Source organism: Idiotropiscis lumnitzeri, unplaced genomic scaffold (genome assembly GCF_059441095.1).
Source record: "Idiotropiscis lumnitzeri isolate Australia: NSW breed Sydney's pygmy pipehorse unplaced genomic scaffold, RoL_Ilum_1.0 HiC_scaffold_184, whole genome shotgun sequence".
NCBI classification, from domain to species: Eukaryota; Metazoa; Chordata; class Actinopteri; order Syngnathiformes; family Syngnathidae; genus Idiotropiscis; species Idiotropiscis lumnitzeri.
In genome coordinates, this window is record NW_028283722.1 from 1 (window position 1) to 7,500 (window position 7,500).

The following is a 7,500-nucleotide window of genomic DNA, read 5'->3' on the forward strand; positions in this document are numbered from 1 at the left end:
GAGGAGTGCATGCTGTGTGACAGTGAAGCCGAATATGAGCACCTTCCCCGGGCACAGGCGGTGCCAAGCGGCCCCTAAGTTTGCCCAAATGGAAGCTCCGGAGGAGGAGTGCGGGCGTGTGTCACACTTGGCCCGAATAGGAGCACCTTCCCCGGGCACGGGCGGTGCCAAGCGGCCCCTAAGTTTGCCCAAATGGAAGCTCCGGAGGAGGAGTGCATGCTGCCTGACAGTGAAGCCGAATATGAGCACCTTCCCCGGGCACAGGCGGTGCCAAGCGGCCCCTAAGTCTACCCTAATGGAAGCTCCGGAGGAGGAGGGCGGGCGTGTGTCACACTTGGCCCGAATAGGAGCACCTTCCCCGGGCACAGGCGGTGCAAAGCGGCCCCTAAGTCGGTAAAGGTTGAAATAAGTAAATAAATACAAAAAGGACGAGGGGGGAAAAAAAAAGGCAAAAACGTATAAAATTCCCCCATTCATTTCAATGGGCTCGGCCGAATTGGGCTTGCGGGACCGCCGAGGGCACGCCGGAGGGCGGTTGAGTCGGTAAAAGTTGAAATAAATGAATAAATACAAAAAGGACGAGGGGGGGGAAAAAAAAGGCAAAAACGTATAAAATTCCCCCATTCATTTCAATGGGCTCGGCCGAATTGGGCTTGCGGGACCGCCGAGGGCACGCCGGAGGGCGGTTGAGTCGGTAAAAGTTGAAATAAATGAATAAATACAAAAAGAACGAGGGGGGGGGGAAAAAAGGCAAAAACGTATAAAATTCCCCCATTCATTTCAATGGGCTCGGCCGAATTGGGCTTGCGGGACCGCCGAGGGCACGCCGGAGGGCGGTTGAGTCGGTAAAAGTTGAAATAAATGAATAAATACAAAAAGAACGAGGGGGGGAAAAAAGGCAAAAACGTATAAAATCCCCCCATTCATTTCAATGGGCTCGGCCGAATTGGGCTTGCGGGACCGCCGAGGGCACGCCGGAGGGCGGTTGAGTCGGTAAAAGTTGAAATAAATGAATAAATACAAAAAGAACGAGGGGGGGAAAAAAAAGGCAAAAACGTATAAAATTCCCCCATTCATTTCAATGGGTTCGGCCGAATTGGGCTTGCGGGACCGCCGGGGGCACGCCGGAGGGCGGTTGAGTCGGTAAAAGTTGAAATAAATGAATAAATACAAAAAGGACGAGGGGGGGGAAAAAAAAGGCAAAAACGTATAAAATTCCCCCATTCATTTCAATGGGCTCGGCCGAATTGGGCTTGCGGGACCGCCGAGGGCACGCCGGAGGGCGGTTGAGTCGGTAAAAGTTGAAATAAATGAATAAATACAAAAAGAACGAGGGGGGGGGGAAAAAAGGCAAAAACGTATAAAATTCCCCCATTCATTTCAATGGGCTCGGCCGAATTGGGCTTGCGGGACCGCCGAGGGCACGCCGGAGGGCGGTTGAGTCGGTAAAAGTTGAAATAAATGAATAAATACAAAAAGAACGAGGGGGGGAAAAAAGGCAAAAACGTATAAAATCCCCCCATTCATTTCAATGGGCTCGGCCGAATTGGGCTTGCGGGACCGCCGAGGGCACGCCGGAGGGCGGTTGAGTCGGTAAAAGTTGAAATAAATGAATAAATACAAAAAGAACGAGGGGGGGAAAAAAAAGGCAAAAACGTATAAAATTCCCCCATTCATTTCAATGGGTTCGGCCGAATTGGGCTTGCGGGACCGCCGGGGGCACGCCGGAGGGCGGTTGAGTCGGTAAAAGTTGAAATAAATGAATAAATACAAAAAGAACGAGGGGGGGAAAAAAAAGGCAAAAACGTATAAAATTCCCCCATTCATTTCAATGGGTTCGGCCGAATTGGGCTTGCGGGACCGCCGGGGGCACGCCGGAGGGCGGTTGAGTCGGTAAAAGTTGAAATAAATGAATAAATACAAAAAGAACGAGGGGGGGAAAAAAGGCAAAAACGTATAAAATCCCCCCATTCATTTCAATGGGCTCGGCCGAATTGGGCTTGCGGGACCGCCGAGGGCACGCCGGAGGGCGGTTGAGTCGGTAAAAGTTGAAATAAATGAATAAATACAAAAAGAACGAGGGGGGAAAAAAAGGCAAAAACGTATAAAATTCCCCCATTCATTTCAATGGGCTCGGCCGAATTGGGCTTGCGGGACCGCCGAGGGCACGCCGGAGGGCGGTTGAGTCGGTAAAAGTTGAAATAAATGAATAAATACAAAAAGAACGAGGGGGGGAAAAAAAAGGCAAAAACGTATAAAATTCCCCCATTCATTTCAATGGGCTCGGCCGAATTGGGCTTGCGGGACCGCCGAGGGCACGCCGGAGGGCGGTTGAGTCGGTAAAAGTTGAAATAAATGAATAAATACAAAAAGAACGAGGGGGGGGGAAAAAAGGCAAAAACGTATAAAATTCCCCCATTCATTTCAATGGGCTCGGCCGAATTGGGCTTGCGGGACCGCCGAGGGCACGCCGGAGGGCGGTTGAGTCGGTAAAAGTTGAAATAAATGAATAAATACAAAAAGAACGAGGGGGGGAAAAAAAAGGCAAAAACGTATAAAATTCCCCCATTCATTTCAATGGGCTCGGCTAAAATGGGCCTGCAGTACTGCCGAGAGGCCGCCGGAGGACGCCCTAGTAGGCAAACGTTGATCCCCACACACGAGGGGTCAGTTAGGCGACCAGGGGTAGCGTTTAGGCGACCAGGGGTAGCGTTTAGGTGACCAGGGGAAGCGTTTAGGCGACCAGGGGTAGCGTTTAGGTGACCAGGGGTAGCGTTTAGGCGACCAGGGGTAGCGTTTAGGCGACCAGGGGTAGCGTTTAGGCGACCAGGGGTAGCTTTTAGGCGACCAGGGGTAGCTTTTAGGCGACCAGGGGTAGCGTTTAGGCGACCAGGGGCGTTGCAGTTCCGCCGAATTGCATTAGGGGCGCTGCAGTAGGCAAACGTTCTTCCCCCCTAGTCAGAGGGTCATTTGCCTACTTCCCAGGTTTACCCGGGTTTTCCAAAACACCTGGGGCACATTTTCAGGGATCACGTTTTTAGAAACAAAAATATTCATAATTTCTTCTAAGTCCCCTTTCCAGCGGGGAACTTTGAAACATTGTATCCGACCACTGAAGGCTGTTGGCGGGCACGGCGCGGCAAACAGCCCGCACTCAGGCATGGAGCTCCGGGGAAAGTTGCCTAATTTCTTCTAAGTCCCCTTTCCAGCGGGGAACTTTGAAACATTGTATCCGACCGTGGAAGGCTGTTGGCGGGCACGGCGCGGCTCATAGCCGGCCCTCAGGCACGGAGCTCCGGGTGAATTTTCACAAATTTCTTCTAAGTCCCCTTTCCAGCGGGGAACTTTGAAACATTGTATCCGACCGTGGAAGGCTGTTGGCGGGCACGGCGCGGCTCATAGCCGGCCCTCGGGCACGGAGCTCCGGGTGAATTTTCACAAATTTCTTCTAAGTCCCCTTTCCAGCGGGGAACTTTGAAACATTGTATCCGACCGTGGAAGGCTGTTGGCGGGCGCGGCGCGGCTCATAGCCGGCCCTCGGGCACGGAGCTCCGGGTGAATTTTTACAAATTTCTTCTAAGTCCCCTTTCCAGCGGGGAACTTTGAAACATTGTATCCGACCGTGGAAGGCTGTTGGCGGGCACGGCGCGGCTCATAGCCGGCCCTCGGGCACGGAGCTCCGGGTGAATTTTCACAAATTTCTTCTAAGTCCCCTTTCCAGCGGGGAACTATGAAACATTGTATCCGACCGTGGAAGGCTGTTGGCGGGCACGGCGCGGCTCATAGCCGGCCCTCGGGCACGGAGCTCCGGGTGAATTTTACAAATTTCTTCTAAGTCCCCTTTCCAGCGGGGAACTTTGAAACATTGTATCCGACCGTGGAAGGCTGTTGGCGGGCACGGCGCGGCTCATAGCCGGCCCTCGGGCACGGAGCTCCGGGTGAATTTTTACAAATTTCTTCTAAGTCCCCTTTCCAGCGGGGAACTTTGAAACATTGTATCCGACCGTGGAAGGCTGTTGGCGGGCACGGCGCGGCTCATAGCCGGCCCTCGGGCACGGAGCTCCGGGTGAATTTTCACAAATTTCTTCTAAGTCCCCTTTCCAGCGGGGAACTTTGAAACATTGTATCCGACCGTGGAAGGCTGTTGGCGGGCACGGCGCGGCTCATAGCCGGCCCTCGGGCACGGAGCTCCGGGTGAATTTTTACAAATTTCTTCTAAGTCCCCTTTCCAGCGGGGAACTTTGAAACATTGTATCCGACCGTGGAAGGCTGTTGGCGGGCACGGCGCGGCTCATAGCCGGCCCTCGGGCACGGAGCTCCGGGTGAATTTTACAAATTTCTTCTAAGTCCCCTTTCCAGCGGGGAACTTTGAAACATTGTATCCGACCGTGGAAGGCTGTTGGCGGGCACGGCGCGGCTCATAGCCGGCCCTCAGGCACGGAGCTCCGGGTGAATTTTCACTAATTTCCTCTAAGTCCCCTTTCCAGCGGGGAACTTTGAAACATTGTATCCGACCGTGGAAGGCTGTTGGCGGGCACGGCGCGGCTCATAGCCGGCCCTCGGGCACGGAGCTCCGGGTGAATTTTCACAAATTTCTTCTAAGTCCCCTTTCCAGCGGGGAACTTTGAAACATTGTATCCGACCGTGGAAGGCTGTTGGCGGGCACGGCGCGGCTCATAGCCGGCCCTCAGGCACGGAGCTCCGGGTGAATTTTCACAAATTTCTTCTAAGTCCCCTTTCCAGCGGGGAACTTTGAAACATTGTATCCGACCAAAGGAAGGCTGTTGGCGGGCGCGGCGCGGCTCATAGCCGGCCCTCGGGCACGGAGCTCCGGGTGAATTTTACTCAATTCTTCTAAGTCCCCTTTCCAGCGGGGAACTTTCAAACATTGTATCCGACCACTGAAGGCTGTTGGCGGGCGCGGCGCGGCTCACAGCCCGCCATCAGGCACGGAGCTCCGGGGAAATTTGCCTCATTTCTTCTAAGTCCCCTTTCCAGCGGGGAACTTTCAAACATTGTATCCGACCAAAGGAAGGCTGTTGGCGGGCGCGGCGCGGCTCACAGCCCGCCCTCAGGCACGGAGCTCCGGTGAAATTTGCTCAATTCTTCTAAGTCCCCTTTCCAGCGGGGAACTTTGAAACATTGTATCCGACCAAAGGAAGGCTGTTGGCGGGCACGGCGCGGCTCATAGCCGGCCCTCGAGCACGGAGCTCCGGGGGAATTTGCCTCATTTCTTCTAAGTCCCCTTTCCAGCGGGGAACTTTGAAACATTGTATCCGACCAAAGGAAGGCTGTTGGCGGGCACGGCGCGGCTCATAGCCGGCCCTCGAGCACGGAGCTCCGGGGGAATTTGCCTCATTTCTTCTAAGTCCCCTTTCCAGCGGGGAACTTTGAAACATTGTATCCGACCACTGAAGGCTGTTGGCGGGCGCGGCGCGGCTCACAGCCCGCCATCAGGCACGGAGCTCCGGGGAAATTTGCCTCATTTCTTCTAAGTCCCCTTTCCAGCGGGGAACTTTCAAACATTGTATCCGACCAAAGGAAGGCTGTTGGCGGGCGCGGCGCGGCTCACAGCCCGCCCTCAGGCACGGAGCTCCGGTGAAATTTGCTCAATTCTTCTAAGTCCCCTTTCCAGCGGGGAACTTTGAAACATTGTATCCGACCAAAGGAAGGCTGTTGGCGGGCACGGCGCGGCTCATAGCCGGCCCTCGAGCACGGAGCTCCGGGGGAATTTGCCTCATTTCTTCTAAGTCCCCTTTCCAGCGGGGAACTTTGAAACATTGTATCCGACCAAAGGAAGGCTGTTGGCGGGCACGGCGCGGCTCATAGCCGGCCCTCGAGCACGGAGCTCCGGGGGAATTTGCCTCATTTCTTCTAAGTCCCCTTTCCAGCGGGGAACTTTGAAACATTGTATCCGACCACTGAAGGCTGTTGGCGGGCACGGCGCGGCTCATAGCCGGCCCTCGGGCACGGAGCTCCGGGTGAATTTGCCTCATTTCTTCTAAGTCCCCTTTCCAGCGGGGAACTTTGAAACATTGTATCCGACCGTGGAAGGCTGTTGGCGGGCACGGCGCGGCTCATAGCCGGCCCTCGGGCACGGAGCTCCGGGTGAATTTGCCTCATTTCTTCTAAGTCCCCTTTCCAGCGGGGAACTTTGAAACATTGTATCCGACCACTGAAGGCTGTTGGCGGGCGCGGCGCGGCTCACAGCCCGCCCTCAGGCACGGAGCTCCGGGGAAATTTGCCTCATTTCTTCTAAGTCCCCTTTCCAGCGGGGACCTTTCAAACATTGTATCCGACCACTGAAGGCTGTTGGCGGACGCGGCGCGGCTCACAGCCCGCCCTCAGGCACGGAGCTCCGGGGAAATTTGCCTCATTTCTTCTAAGTCCCCTTTCCAGCGGGGAACTTTCAAACATTGTATCCGACCACTGAAGGCTGTTGGCGGGCGCGGCGCGGCTCACAGCCCGCACTCAGGCACGGAGCTCCGGGGAAATTTGCCTCATTTCTTCTAAGTCCCCTTTCCAGCGGGGACCTTTCAAACATTGTATCCGACCACTGAAGGCTGTTGGCGGACGCGGCGCGGCTCACAGCCCGCCCTCAGGCACGGAGCTCCGGGGAAATTTGCCTCATTTCTTCTAAGTCCCCTTTCCAGCGGGGACCTTTCAAACATTGTATCCGACCACTGAAGGCTGTTGGCGGACGCGGCGCGGCTCACAGCCCGCCCTCAGGCACGGAGCTCCGGGGGAATTTGCCCCCTCATTTCTTCTAAGTCCCCTTTAGGCGACCAGGGGTTGACAATTTAGGTGACCAGGGGTTGACAATTTAGGCGACCAGGGGTGACTTTTAGGCGACCAGGGGTGAGGTTTAGGCGACCAGGGGTGAGGTTTAGGCGACCAGGGGTAGCGTTTAGGCGACCAGGGGCGTTGCAGTTCCGCCGAATTGCATTAGGGGCGCTGCAGTAGGCAAACGTTTTTACCCCTAGTCAGAGGGTCATTTGCCTACTTCCCAGGTTTACCCGGGTTTTCCAAAACACCTGGGGCACATTTTTAGGAACCACGTTTTTAGAAACAAAAATTCTTCTATGTCCACCTCCGTGAAAGAAATTGCCCAATGGTTCCCGCGGAAGAGAGCTGCCAGGCGGACGCATACTGCAATAACGGCCGCCCTGGCGCTCTGGTGGATGTTATCCTCGAAATTTCTTCTATGTGCCCATTCCAGCGGGCAACTTGCGAACAATGGTGTCCGACCATGGAAGGCTGTTGGCGGACGCGGCGCGGCTCACAGCCCGCCCTCAGGCACGGAGCTCCGGGGGAATTTTCCCCTCATTTCTTCTAAGTCCCCATTCCAGCGGGGAGCTTGCAAACGTGGTATCCGACCACTGAAGGCTGTTGGCGGGCACGGCCCCACCAGCGCAACACGGCACTTCCTATGACTCGGGTCCGACGCAGGAGGAGCGGTCCTCCCGGCCCCGCAACACGGCACTTCCTATGACTCGGGTC